At 41.9% G+C, this 14,821-nt stretch overlaps 1 protein-coding gene across 6 annotated transcripts in view; it reads left to right on the top strand.

Moving 5' to 3' along the window:
- Positions 1-14,821, top strand: part of dlg2 (discs, large homolog 2 (Drosophila)) — an 823,880-nt gene that overhangs the window by 223,703 nt on the left and 585,356 nt on the right. The gene's annotated exons all lie outside the window — the stretch shown is intronic.

Raw genomic sequence — 14,821 nt, 5'->3', positions numbered from 1 at the left:
CATGGTGGGTTTTAAAAGCTGTTGTAGCTTTCCGCCAGTTGCGGTAACCGGTGACAGTGAAGGTAGACTCAGAATGGAACCCATGTCCTCCACACAGGAAATGCCTGCTTGCGAAGCAGAACGTAGTATCCTTCGTGATCAAATAGTCCAGCTAGTCAAACCAGCCACAAATAAAACTCCTTTGCTGATTGCCAAACCGTTGTGAGCAGCAAAGGGTACTTTTTCAATGCTAGCCGACGGGGTCCTTCCTCAGGCTGCTGGCTAACATCACTAACAGAATTCCCACTAGCACTAAGAGCAGCTTCATCCATGTTCTCTTCCAAATCCTGCTCTATTTCTTATTCCTCTACTTTGCCTTCACACTCCTTCAATGAACTGCTGTCGTCTTCATCCCCACTTCCTTCTTTCTGCATGTCGCTTTCAATTAAGACAGGCTCAAGCTGAGACACCACTGATTCCTCTGGATGAGGTCATTTTTCACTAAAAATCGATCCATTTTTCATGCCGGCTAAAATAATGCACGTGCCAGGCCCACGCTAGCTTGTAAAAGCACAATGAGTGTGTGTGTGGCATCCGTTAGTCTCGCGAGACCATGGATCTGCGCCTGGATGTCAATCTCTCGCGTGAGTGAGAATGAGTGACATCACCACCTTAAGTAATTTTAGATCAGCTTAACTGATCTGAGGATAGCAACGGCAAGACATCGGCAACGAATGAATAAGCAGAAGTGTAGAGTGGACTAATTTCAGTTAGTTTCTTGGTGGTGCTACGGTGGTGCTATTGTAATTTCTGGTGGTGCTATAGCACCAGCTACCACCACCTTAGCGCCGCCCCTGTTTATAGTAGGGATAGTGTTACCTGACTGATGCGCAGTATTAGATTTCTATCACGCATACCGTTTAGTGTTGAAGCCAGGAAGTTCCACTTTAGTCTTATCCGACCACAAGATCTTCTTCCACATCTTTACAGCATCTTCTAAGTGATGCTTTGCAAAGTCTTACAGGCAAGGATATGATTTTTTTTAGCCATGGCTTCTTCCTTGCCACTCTTCCATAAATAACTTTTTGTGCAAAGGTCTTAGAGATTGTGGAGTCATAAACTTCATCTCCAGTTGCAGCCACTGACTTCTGCAGCTTACTCAGAGTGACTGTTGTTGTCACAGTGGCCTCTCTTACCAGTGCAATTCTTCTTCAGTGACTAAGTTGAGAGAGGTGGCCTGACCTTGGCACCATGGCTGTGGTTTCACATTTTTTCCACTTTTTCATGATGGACTTCACTGAGCTCTGAGGTATGTTCAGAACCTTTGAGATGGTTTTTTACCCTTCCTCATGTTTGTGCTTCTCTATTATCATTTCTCTAACTTGTCTTGAATGCCCTTTTGTCTTCAATTTGGTTTGGTCTGTTGGCAGTCTACCATACTGATGGACCTTATAGAGAGAGAGGGGCAATTTACAATATTCTTATGAATTCATTGAAAGCAGATGATCCTCCAATTTTCTGCATCGACATATTGCTTTTGAGGAAAGTTAGCATAGTAATTACAAAGGTAATGAATACTTTTTCAGCCTTTCAGTTTTGGTGTTTAATTTTTAGTAAGTGGTTGACAAGTTTTGGAATTTTTCTTTTGATTTGACATGAAGCACAATGTTTTGTAGATTAGCTAAAAAAATCCTACAATATATTTTAAATTTAGAAATCTACTTCAGTAAAAAAGTGATTGATTTGCAAGAAAAATTACTGTGTGATTTGAAAGAAATTTGAAAATGATGGAATAACACATTATATTCTGTCTGGGTAGCCTCCAACATGATGGCGTGGACATCAATTTCTTGAACTTACGGTAATACTCCCCACCCCCTTCACCATTCCCCATCTCCTTTTCCCTCTCTCACATTATCTCCTTGCCTGCCCATCACCTCCCTCTAGTGCTCTCTGCCCCTTTCCTTTCTTCCACTGCCTTCTGTCCTCTCCTATTAGGTTTCCTCTTCTCCAGACCTGTATCTCTTTCACCAATCTATTTCACAGCTCTTTACTTCACACCTCCCCCTCCAGGTTTCACCTATCACCCTGTGTTTCTCCCTCCCTTCCCTCTATTTTTTAATTTTGTTCCTCATCTTTTGTTCTCCAGTCCTGATGAAGGGTCTCAGACCGAAACGTCGACTGTACACTTTACTATAGATGCTGCCTGGCCTGCTGAGTTCCTCCAGCATTTTGTGTGTGTTGTTTGGATTTCCAGCACCTGCAGATTTTCTCTTGTGTGTGGCTGGTCTTCTAATGTGTTTGCTGTTGCTCTGGTGATATGGGCTGTGTCCATGCAATGCTATCAAAGAAGACTTGGTGAGTTTCTGAAAAAAATCTTACACTTTGCAACAAATTACATAGGTGGTAGAGATACAGGTGAAGTTCTAATCAATTGGTTATTTTGTCCTTTTTGGAACTGCATTTATCCAGGCAAGAATAAATGTAACACAATGTAAGGCAAGTAACACTGCTGATGTACCGTGCAGATGGTGACAAGAATTACATTGTGAGGAAATGAATAATTTTCTATAGCATACACAAATGCACCCTGACCTGCATTTGTGACCACTCTATTCATGTGATTGGTGCAATTATCTTTTTAGTCAGAGTAGAAATTTGATTACTGTTTTGGAGTTTCATGAAAGATGGTTAGAAGGTAGAACATTGAACAGTACAGCACAGTATTAACACTTTGGCCCATGATGTTGTGCCGACCTAGATAAACCTATTCTATAATCAATTTAACCTTTCCCTCCTAAACAATCCATAACTCTCTATTTTCCTTGCAACTATGTGCTTATCGAAGAATATTTCAAATATCCCTGTGGTATCAACTTCTACCACAATCCCTTGCAGAGTATTCCAGGCACTCATCACTCTGTGTAAAAAAAACTTTTCCTCCACTTTGGATGTTCTCTGGTGTTGGCCATTGCCACTGTAGGATAAAGGTGCTGACTGTCCACTCTATAAATGCCTCTCATAATTTTATTCTTCTGTCAAGTCACCTCTCACCCTCCATTGCTCTAAAGAGAGAAGCCCTAGCTCCTTCAACTTTTCATCATTGGTTTTACGCACATGTTCTTTAATCGAGACAGCATCTTTGTAAATCTCCTCTGTACCTTCTCTAAAGCTTCTGCATCCTTCCTGTAATGAGTTGACCAGAACTGAACAGGAGTATGATCTAATCAGAGATTTATAGAGCTGCAACTTACTTCATGGCTCTTGAACTAATGAAGGTCAGCCCAGCATATATTTTCTTAATCACCCTATCAACTTGGGCATCATTTTGAGGGATCAATGGACTTGGACCTCAACATGAACAGTTCCTTCACAGTGCTAAAAATCCTGCCATTAACCTTGTGCTCCACCTTCAAGTTTGATATTTCAAAGTGTATTACTTCACATTTTTCTGGATTGAACTCCATCTCCCACTTCTCTGCTCAACACCACATCCTGTCTATAGCCTATTGTAACCTATGACAACCTTCTACAGTATCTACAACAGCTCCAACCTTCATGTCTTCTGCAAACTTACTAGCTTACCAAGTCTTTCCACTTCCTAACTACTACCCTACTTCCTCATCTAAGTCATTTATAAATATCACAAAGAGCAGGGTTCTCAGAACAGATCACTACAGAATACCACTGGTCACTACCTCCAGGCGGGTTGTGCTCCATGTACGCCCACCTTCTGCCTTCTGTGGGCAAACCAATCCAGAATCCTTGCAGTCAAATTTCCATGGATCCCAAGCTTCATGACTTTCTGGATGAGCCTACCATGAAGAACCTTGTATATCTTAGTCAGTACTGCTGTGTGCATGTTCAGAAGAAGGTATCTCTGAGAGCACATTCTAGATATATGCACTTTACATGTACTGATTATATACTCCATTATAACAGAAACCACCGATTGCCTCATCCTTAAAAAACTTAACTTCATTTTTGTGTTCCAAATGTATTTAATGTTTCCTTTCATTTTGCTGATTTCTTTGGAAAGAAATCCTTAATTTAATTTAGAGGATGTGGGTTGTAAATACTGGGATAGTAAATACTGGAGCACATTAGAATTACTGGTGTAATTCTAATGTGCTCCAAAGCCAACTGTAGCATAAATTATGAATTTTACTGTGTTTGAAAGGAAATTATTCCTTCCATAAAGGCAACTCATGGCAGGTAAAATAAGCATTGAAAAGATTGCAAATGCAAAAGCTAAACTGACCTGAAAATTGCACAAAAATGCAATTAGCATCTAAGAGTTAGAAGACAATGTATGTATTGTTATAAAGAAATACTTTTTTTATATAGTGTGTCCATCCTGACATTAGGACATGCCACAGTGTCATGGGCAGTGAAATACATTTGAATTTTAATCCTGGTTGTAATCAAGAATGTAGATGGAACAATTTGTATACAACAATATCCCCCATTCAAAAATATTATAACAGCCAGATAGCTTGTTTATAGTAATGATAATTAAGGATAAGTATAGGCCATGCTACCCAGTACTCTCCTCTCCTCATCAAAACACTGCCTATGGATCCTACATATGATTTTTAAATCCACTGGAGAGAGCAGATGATTAACATCTTATCTGAAAGATTGAATTACCAAAAGTACAACAGTTCTTCAAGTGCATTGATGTGATAGCCTGAATTTTTAATTTCAAGTCTGTGAAGTGGAAATTGCTGTCCAAGCTTCACCAGAAATTTTTGAGCTGTGCTCCAATGACCAAGTCCTGCTGTATTCCAGGAGCAGTGCAGTTGCTTCCTGAATTCCTCAGTGCCTACAATATGGAATCTGCCTGGTGGACCTGGTACAGACACAACAAACCTTTTCCTTTGTTTGGAAAGAATAGCTGTAAGATAGAAGTGGAAGTGTCAAATAATTTATAATCCTTTTAAATTAAGTATAATGTTATCAAAGTATGTAAGCAGTATATCCACAAACCTGCCTGTCCAGGTAGACCCATTGTCTCAGCTTACTCCTGCCCCACCGAACTCATTTCTGCATACATCGACACTCTTTTGTCCCCCCTTGTTCAATCCCTTCCTACCTATGTTCGTGATACTTCTTATGCTCTGAAATTTTTTGACGATTTTAAGTTCCCTGGCCCCCACCGCTTTATTTTCACCATGGATGTTCAGTCTCTTTATACTTCCATCCCCCATCAGGAAGGTCTCAAAGCTCTCTGCTTCTTTTTGGATTCCAGACCTAACCAGTTCCCCTCTACCAGCACTCTCCTCCGTCTAGAGGAATTAATCCTTAATCTTAATGATTTCTCCTTTGGCTCCTCCCACTTCCTCCAAACTAAAGGTGTAGCCATGGGCACCCGTATGGGTCCCAGCTATGCCTGCCTTTTTGTTAGCTTTGTGGAACAATCCATGTTCCAAGCCTATACTGGTATCTGTCCCCCACTTTGCCTTCGCTACATCGACGACTGCATTGGTGCTGCTTCCTGCACACATGCTGAGCTCGTTGACTTTATTAACTTTGCCTCCAACTTTCACCCTGCCCTCAAGTTTATCTGGTCCATTTCCGACACCTCCCTCCCCTTTCTGGATCTTTCTGTCTCTGGAGACAGCTTATCTATTGATGTCTACTATAAGCCTACGAACTCTCACAGTTACCTGGACTATTCTTCTTCTCACCCTGTCTTTTGCAAAAATGCCATCCCCTTCTCGTAATTCCTCCGTCTCCGCCGCATCTGCTCTCAGGATGAGGCTTTTCATTCTAGGACGAGGGAGATGTCTTCCTTTTTTAAAGAAAGGGGCTTCCCTTCCTCCACTATCAACTCTGCTCTTAAATGCATCTCCCCCATTTCACGTACATCTGCTCTCACTCCATCCTCCCGCCACCCCACTAGGAATAGGGTTCCCCTGGTCCTCACCTACCACCCCACCAGCCTCCGGGTCCAACATATTATTCTCCGTAACTTCCGCCACCTCCAACGGGATCCCACCACTAAGCACATCTTTCCCTCCCCCGCCCTCTCTGCATTCCGCAGGGATCGCTCCCTACGCGACTCCCTTGTCCATTCGTCCCCCCCATCCCTCCCCACTGATCTCCCTCCTGGCACTTATCCGTGTAAGCGGGACAAGTGCTACACATGCCCTTACACTTCCTCCCTTACCACCATTCAGGGCCCCAAACAGTCCTTCCAGGTGAGGCAACACTTCACCTGTGAGTCGACTGGGGTGATATACTGCGTCCGGTGTGGCCTTTTATATATTGTCGAGGCCCGACGCAGACTGGGAGACTGCTTTGCTGCACACCTGCTCTCTGTCCGCCGGGGAGGGCAGGATCTCCCAGTGGCCTCCTCTACTGTAAAGATGAAGCCACACTCAGCTTGGAGGAACAACACCTTATATTCCGTCTGGGTAGCCTCCAACCTGATGGCATGAACATCGACTTCTCTAACTTCCGCTAGGCCCCACCTCCCCCTCGTACCCCATCTGTTACTTATCTTTATACTCACATTCTTTCTCTCACTCTCCTTTTTCTCCCTCTGTCCCTCTGAATACACCTTGCCCATCCTCTGGGTCCCCCCCCCCACCCTTGTCTTTCTTCCCGGACCTCCTGTCCCATGATCCTCTCGTATCCCTTTTGCCTATCACCTGTCCAGCTCTTCGCTCCATCCCTCCCCCTCCTGTCTTCTCCTATCATTTTGGATCTCCCCCTCCCCCTCCAACTTTCAAATCCCTTACTCACTCTTCCTTCAGTTAGTCCTGACGAAGGGTCTCGGCCTGAAACGTTGACTGCACCTCTTCCTAGAGATGCTGCCTGGCCTGCTGCGTTCACCAGCAACTTTTATGTGTGTTACTTCACCTGTGAGTCGGCTGGGGTGATATACTGTGTCCGGTGCTCCCGATGCGGCCTTCTATATATTGGCGAGACCTGACGCAGGCTGGGAGACCATTTTGCTGAACACCTACACTCTGCCCACCAGAGAAAGCAGGATTTCCCAGTGGCCCCACATTTTAATTCCACGTCCCATTCCCATTCTGATATGTCTATCCATGGCCTCCTCTACTATAAAGATGAAGCCACACTCAGGTTGGAGGAACAACACCTTATATTCCGCCTGGGGGTAGCCTCCAACCTGATGGCATGAACATTGACTTCTCTAACTTCCGTTAATGCCCCACCTCCCCTTCGTACCCCATCCATTATTTATTTATTATTATTATTATATATACATTTTTTCTCTCTCTTTTTCTCCCTCTGTCCCTCTCACTATACTCCTTGCCCATCCTCTGGGCTTCCCCCCTCCCCCTTTCTTTCTTCCTGGGCCTCCCGTCCCATGATCCTCTCTCTTCTCCAGCCTCATATCCCCTTTGCCAATCAACTTTCCAGCTCTTAGCTCCATCCCTCCCCCTCCTGTTTTCTCCTATCATTCCAGATCTCCCCCTCCCCCTCCCACTTTCAAATCTCTTACTATCTCTTCTTTCAGTTAGTCCTGATGAAGGGTCTCAGCCCGAATTGTCAACTGTACCTCTTCCTATAGATGCTGCCTGGCCTGCTGCGTTCACCGGCAACCTTTATGTGTGTTACAACCTGAAGACTTGTTTTCTCCACAGACAGCCACAAAACAAAGAAAACTATGGAGCCCATTAACCTCCCCCCCACGTGAAAAAAACAAATCACTCAAATGGCAAAAGAGTGAACAAAAAGCAGGGAATATAAAACACAAAATCAGAAGAGTCCAGGCATGTTCAGTTCAGCTCAGTGTTCATTATCTGCAGGCTGGCCCAGTTCAAAATCACCCAAAAGGAGCTACCAGAAACACATCATAATGTGAACTATCAGAGTCCAGTCCACAAATCATGTGAATAAACCTTGCCCAAGACTCAGGACTCCATCGAGGCGGAGAGAGAGAGACCATTCAAACACAGGGATCCTCCTTTGGGAGCAGCAAACGAGAGGGAGAGAATGACTGTCACATGCAGACACCATTCTCTGGCATCAGTGAGCAAAAGGCTGGTACATGGCGCTGAACATCCGCTTGCCATCCGCACTCACCTCGATGATTTCAATCTTCCTCAAGTACTTTAATCAATGAGATAAGTGAGAAATGGGATCGATCATTGGTTTGCACCCCACGTCTCCGGACTTCTTGACCTTGAGGCTGCGCACTTCACTTGAAACCCCCTCAGAGACAGCAAAACACCAGATTGCTCAATCTGAGACACACAACCAAAATATCGATCACAGGTTCCAGAAGTAGCAGAACCACATTTGAAAGATAAACAAAACGGAAAAAAAGTGAAAGAAATAGATTTGTGAACTATCTGGAGGATGTTGCCCCTGGTTGCATTGTTTGCTGGTGGCATCTTCTTCTGGACTGAACATCAGGGGATCTGCAAGATTATTACAAACTTTTTCCATATGGCAGCAATGTACACTGGTAGGTTCAGCAGTAGTAACAAGCCTCATCAATACCCTCTGGGAAATGGTCTACTGTTAGTTAAGGATACATTATTTAAAATTTACTTATTACTCACTTGTTGGCTACTTATTAGATATGAGTGGTCTTTGTTGACTTGCCTTGACCGTGGTCTTGAAATTGAACGGTGTAACACTGTGCTTTCGGATGGTATCTGATTAAGTTTTTGTGAAAAATTTCTTGCTGCCTCCGTAAAGCAGACAGCATAATTAAAGGCTCTACCCACCCCAGATACTGTATTCTCTCTTCCCCCTTCTTCCACTGGGTAGAAGATACATTTTTCCATTGGGTAAAAGCATGAATCACCAGGCTCAAAGACAGCTTCTACCTTGCTGTAAGAAAATTCTTAAATGGTTCCCTAATTTATAAAATGAACTTTTGAGCTAACAGTACATCTCATTAGAATCTTGCACTTTATTGGTTATCTGCACTGTGCATGCTCTGTAGTTGTTACACATTATTCTAGCAACACACATCAAAGTTGCTGGTGAACGCAGCAGGCCAGGCAGCATCTCTAGGAAGAGGTGCAGTCGACGTTTCAGGCCGAGACCCTTCGTCAGGACACATTATTCTACATTGTTACTGTTTTACCTTGTTCTATTTCAAGTCACTGTGTGATAATTTGATCTGTATGAACAGTATGCAAGGCAAGCTTTTCACCGTATCTTGGTATATGTGACAGTAATAAACTAATACCATTATCAATACCTGAGGAGCTAACACATGGAGGTCTTCACACTTGCATGATGCAATCCAACAACATGCAGCCAACATCTGTATGCCACTTCAAATATTCTCAATTGTAAATGCAAATTCTGTTCTGGCAGTTGGCCAAACTTGCAGATGGTTTCTTAGAGTCTATGACAGGCTTGGCACTGGGAACTTGATTCAGATATATTCTTTTGAAGGAAGATACTTTTGGATCTACTTTTGGTCTCAATCTCACTTGTCCCAATGGAGTGATCACGTCCTTCCCCATATAGATCTCGCAACATGGCATCCACCCTAAAGATTTCCAATCCTCCTCCCCCTTCAATGATTATGAAGTCTCAATGATCGATTCCATTGTCATTTTATTCCTTTGCTGTGGAAATGATTCAGTTCCAACCACCTATTTAACTCTTGGTTCAGCCAACAACAGTGATGTCATCAGCAGACTTAAATATGCATTGCAGTTATGCTTAGCTGCACAATAATATACTGTATAAATGTGAGTTGAGCAGGGGGCTAATCACACAGCCTTGTGGTGCACCTGTACTGATGGTGATTGAGAAGAAGATGTTGTCAATCCTATGATTGGGAAAATCGAGGATCGAGTTGCACAGGGAGGAATTAAGACCTAGGTCTAGGAGCTTAGTTTCAAGGAAATGTCATATAGAGAGCAATATAATGTAATCGATTTGTAATCCAGGGAGCGGGAAGCGCAGAATCAAATATCGCTGTGCTGATTGTATGTTCTAGTATCAATTGTTTAGTGACAATAAAATATAAAGTATAAGTATAATCATACAGGGCACAAAAAGTTTACAGCATACGCAATCTCGCTGTTTCTCCAGTCTGCATTGGAGCACCTAAACAACCACAGAATATAGGCCAGGCTACTATTTATTGATTAGAGCTCAGCATTCAATGCTATCATCCCCCTCAGTACCAATCACCAAGTTTCAAAACCTGAACCTCTGTACCTCCCTTCGTAACTGGATCCTTGATTTCCTCATTGGGAGACCACAGTTTGTGCGGATTGGTGATAACATCTCCTCCTCGCTGATAATCAACACAGGTTCATCTCAAGAATGAATGCTTAGCCCACTGCTCTACACTCAATACAGTCATGACTATGTGCGCAGTTGTAAGATCATTTCTGAATTTGCTGACAATACCACTGTTGTTAGTAGATACCCAGATGGCAATGAGGATGCATACAGGAGTGAGGTTGGCTGGTTGATTGGCTCCATCAAGGAGCTGGTTGAGTTTATAAGTTCATCAACCTCCCCAATATTGAGGACATCTTCAAGAAAGTGGCATCCATCTCGAAGGACCCTCACAATCCAGAACATGTCTTCTTCTTGTTGCTATTACAGGGAGAAATTATAGGAGCCTGAATACCCACACTCAGTGATGTAGAAACAGCTTCTTCCCCTCTACCATCTGATTTCTTTTGCACTATATATTTATTTTTGTAACTTATAGTAACTTTATGTCTTTGCACTGTACTGCTGCCACAAAACAACAAATTTCATGTCATATAAGTTAGAGTCATAGGTTACTACAGCACAGAAACAGGCCCTTTAGCTCATCTACTCTGTGCCAAATTATTATTCTGCTTAGTCCCATTGACCTGCAACCACACCATCGTCCTCCATAACCCTCCCATCTATGTTCTTATCCAAACTTCAAAGTTCGAAGTAAATTTACTATCAAAGTACATACTGTATCTCACCATATTCAACCCTGAGATTCATTTCATTGTGGGCATTCACAGAAAATACAAAGAAACACATTAGTATCAATGAAAAAGTCCATACAAAACAAAACAAAAACAGGCAAACAATGTGCAAAAGACAGCAAATCGTGTAAATACAAAATATTTAAAAATGAAATAATAATAATAAATAAATAATATTGAGAACATGAGTTGTAGAGTCCTTGAAAATAAGTCCATAGGTTGTGGAATCAGCTCAGTGTTAGTGTGAATGAAGTTATCCACTCTAGGTCAGGAACCTGATGGTTGAGGGTAATAACTGTTCCTGAACCTGGTTGTGTGGAGCCTAAGGCCTTGGTACCTCCTTTTTGAATGCAGCAGTGAAAAGAGTATCGCCTGAAAGGTTTTGATGCTGGGTGCTGCTTTCCTGTGATAACATTCCTTATAGGTGTGCTCGATGGTGGGAGGGCTTTACCTGTGATGGACCTTCTGAAAACACTACTTTTTGTAGGCTTTTTCATTTAAGAGGTTTGATGTTTCCATACCAGGCTGTGATGCAACCACTCAGTATACTCTCTACCATGAATCTATAGAAGTTTTGCAAAGTTTTGGATGGCATACTGTATCTTCACAAACTTCTAAGAAAGTAGAGCTGTTATTGTGTGTTCCTTGCTGGACCAAGGACAGGTCCTCTGAAATGATAATGCCAAGGAATTTAAAGTTACTGACCCTTTTCACCTCAGATCCCTTGATGAGAACTGGCTCATGGACCTCTGGTTTCCTCATCCTGTAGTCAATAATCATGTCTTTGATTTTGCTGACGTTGATGAGAGGTTGTGGTTGTGGCACCATTCAGTTACATTTTCAATCTCCCTCCTATGTGCTGACTCATCACCACCTTTGATTTGGCCAACAACAGTGTCATTGTCAGCAAACTTAAAGATGGCATTATTACTGTGCTTAGCCTCACAAGTATAAAACAAGTAGAAAGGGGGCTAAGCACACAACCTTGTGGTGCTTCTGTGCTGATGGTGTTTGTGGAGGAGATATTGTTGCCAATCTGAATTGCCTGGGGTTTGCAAATGAGGAAATTGAGTATACATTTGCACAATGGAGTATTGAGGCCTGTGTCTTGGATCTTATTGATTAGTTTTGAGGGGATGATGGTGTTGAATGCAGAGCTGCAGTCAATCAAGAGCATTCTAGTGTATCTATCTTTACTGTCCACATGTTTCAGGATTGAGTGATGGCATTTGCTCTAGACCTGTTGTGTTGGTAGGCAGTTTGGAGAGGAGCCTTAGAAACTGAAATCACAGGTTTGTTGGAGGCTATGGATGTTCATGATGGTGCCCCCATGTTGGACAAAGCAAGCATAAAAGGCATTGCGCTTATCTTGGAGAGAAACCTTGTTGTCACATATGTCCAATCACACACAAGAGAAAATCTGCAGATGCTGGAAATCCAAGCAACATACACAAAATGCTGCAGGAAATTAGTAGACCAGGCAGCATCTATGGAAAAGAGTATAGTAAACATTTTGGGCCAAGACCCTTCAGCAGGACTGGAAAAAAAAAGATGAAAAATCAGAGTTAGAAGGTGAATGGAGGAGAAGGAGAAACACAGGGTGATAGGTGAAACCGGGAGTGTGGAGGGGTGAAGTAAAGAGCTGGGAAATTGATTGGTGAAGGAGATACAGAATTGGAGAAGGGAGAATCTAATAGGAGAGGGCAGAAGGCCATGGCAGAAAGAAAAAGAGGAGAAACACCAGAGGGAGGTTATGGGCAGGCAAGAAGATAAGGTGAAAGATGGAAAAGACGATGGGGAATGGTGGATTGGTGGGGGGAGGCATTACTGGAAGTTCGAGAAGTAGATGTTCATGCCATCAGGTTGGAGGCTTCCCAGCTGGACTCTCTTTATGGCCCTATCTACCTATGATGCAAACAACAAAGAATTATGGACTTGTATTCCCAGGTCCTTCTGTTTTACCTCACTCCTCAGTGCCCTATCATCCACTGTGCATGTCTTACCCTGGTTGTTCTCCCAAGGTGCAACACCTCACATTTGCCTATGTAAAATTCCATCTTCCCTTTTTCAACCCATTGTTCCAATTGGTTCTTATCCCTCCGCAAGCTTTGATAGCCTTCCTCTCAGTCCACTATGCCCTAAGTGTTAGTGTCATCTGCAAATTTGCTGATCTAGTTTCCCACTTATCATCCAGATTGTTGATATAGATGGCAAACAGCATCAGACCAAGCAACATTCCCTGTGTTACACCTCTAGTCACAGGCTTACAATCAGAGAGGCAACTATCTACTACCACTCCTCGTGCTTGACCTGCAAAGCCAATATTGAATCCAGTTTACTACAAAATCCTGAATGCCAAGTGACTGAAACTTCTTGACCAACCTCTCAAGGCCTTGATAAAATCAGGAAGAGATGATTACTTAAAAGATCATTTTGATCTTCTTGATTAGCAGAACAAGCATGAGGGGCCAAGCAATGAGTTCTTATTTTTTTTTATGTAAATTGAATGTTAATGTATGTCGAGATGGAGAATGTGGAAAGAAGTTTGCAGGTTTCTAGACCTGTTAGATATTTCTAGTGTAATAAATGGATGTAAAACAGACAGGTGAGATCTGGCAATGGATAGCCAAGCTAACTACTTGACAAAAAGCCTTTAACCTTTTGAGTTGAGTTAGAAGACCTTTGTCTAAACTTGCAGAGTTGTTTATTTATTAGAATTTCAAAAGTATTATTTCTAATCCATCTTAGATTTATTGTAATTTGATTACTTTTCCCCAGAGTAATTGCAAGATGGATAAATAATATAACCTAAGTATATAGAAAAGAGGCAATATTGATTCAGCATAATGCCCCTTTTACATTTATTACATGACACTGTGATTTCAGCTGTAATTTGCATGGTGGTTCCATTTTTATAATAAATGTATATTACATTGGGATATTTATTGTGTCTTTTCCATTATTTGGAATTCCTCATTTGTGCGCAAGGGACAACTTTATGGAGATAAGCTAACATTACAGATTGATTCAACTTTTTTTACAATGAGTTATTTTCATAGCTGATGTGCATTTCTGACACACACCAAGTCAAATTGGGATTTATCTTATCTTAGAGTATTAGAAACAGAAAAACTATGGCAATCCTTCTTTTTGACATTTGGGCCCCCAATTATAACTGGTAATGAGAAGGACTAAAGATTATTCTGCAAAAGAGAATGGAGATGTTAGTATCTTGGTTGTCATCATGTATTTGTGGGATGTTCCAAGAATTCCCATATAGACTACTTTGCCAATTATGTTTGAAATCCCCTTCTTTTTGTCTTCCTGTGGGCATATTGAAAGAAAATCGAAGATGGAAATACCTTGTATGTCAATTATATCTCTTTCTGGGCCTGCATCAGCTGTGGGGAGAAGCCCACTTACAGTCGTGAAAGGAACTTCTGAAAATCCTTGAAAATCAAAGTGAAGTCATAATTCTTTGTTGTGCTAGAAAATGGAGCATTTGTCAAGTGAATATCCTATCTCAATAAAGGCCAATGACATTTTGACTTTTATGGAAAGGAGAATTGCATTTAAAGTTTGGCGTACTTGTACGTTTGGTGATACACACAGTTGAAAAGCAAATATGCAGGCTAAAATCTCTAATTTTGACCACAATTAATTTGTATGAATGCATACAATATAGCTAAGTCTCCATGCTCTTTGTAGTTACTTATCAATCTACCTGATTTCATCTTTGTTCATAAGACTAACTTTATCCTTAAACAACAGGTATCATTTTCATGCAACTTCACTTTTCGTTTTCTTTAATTGGTGTTAGCTTTTCATATTTGTCCCTTATCACTGGAAAGTATTGTGAATTGGTTGCTTGTGGAAGCACTAAAGACAGTCTCATTCCATTATTACAGACA

The sequence above is a fragment of the Mobula birostris genome, chromosome 7, assembly GCF_030028105.1.
Source record: "Mobula birostris isolate sMobBir1 chromosome 7, sMobBir1.hap1, whole genome shotgun sequence".
Taxonomy (NCBI): domain Eukaryota; kingdom Metazoa; phylum Chordata; class Chondrichthyes; order Myliobatiformes; family Myliobatidae; genus Mobula; species Mobula birostris.
This window is presented reverse-complemented; position numbering and strand designations above follow the sequence as displayed.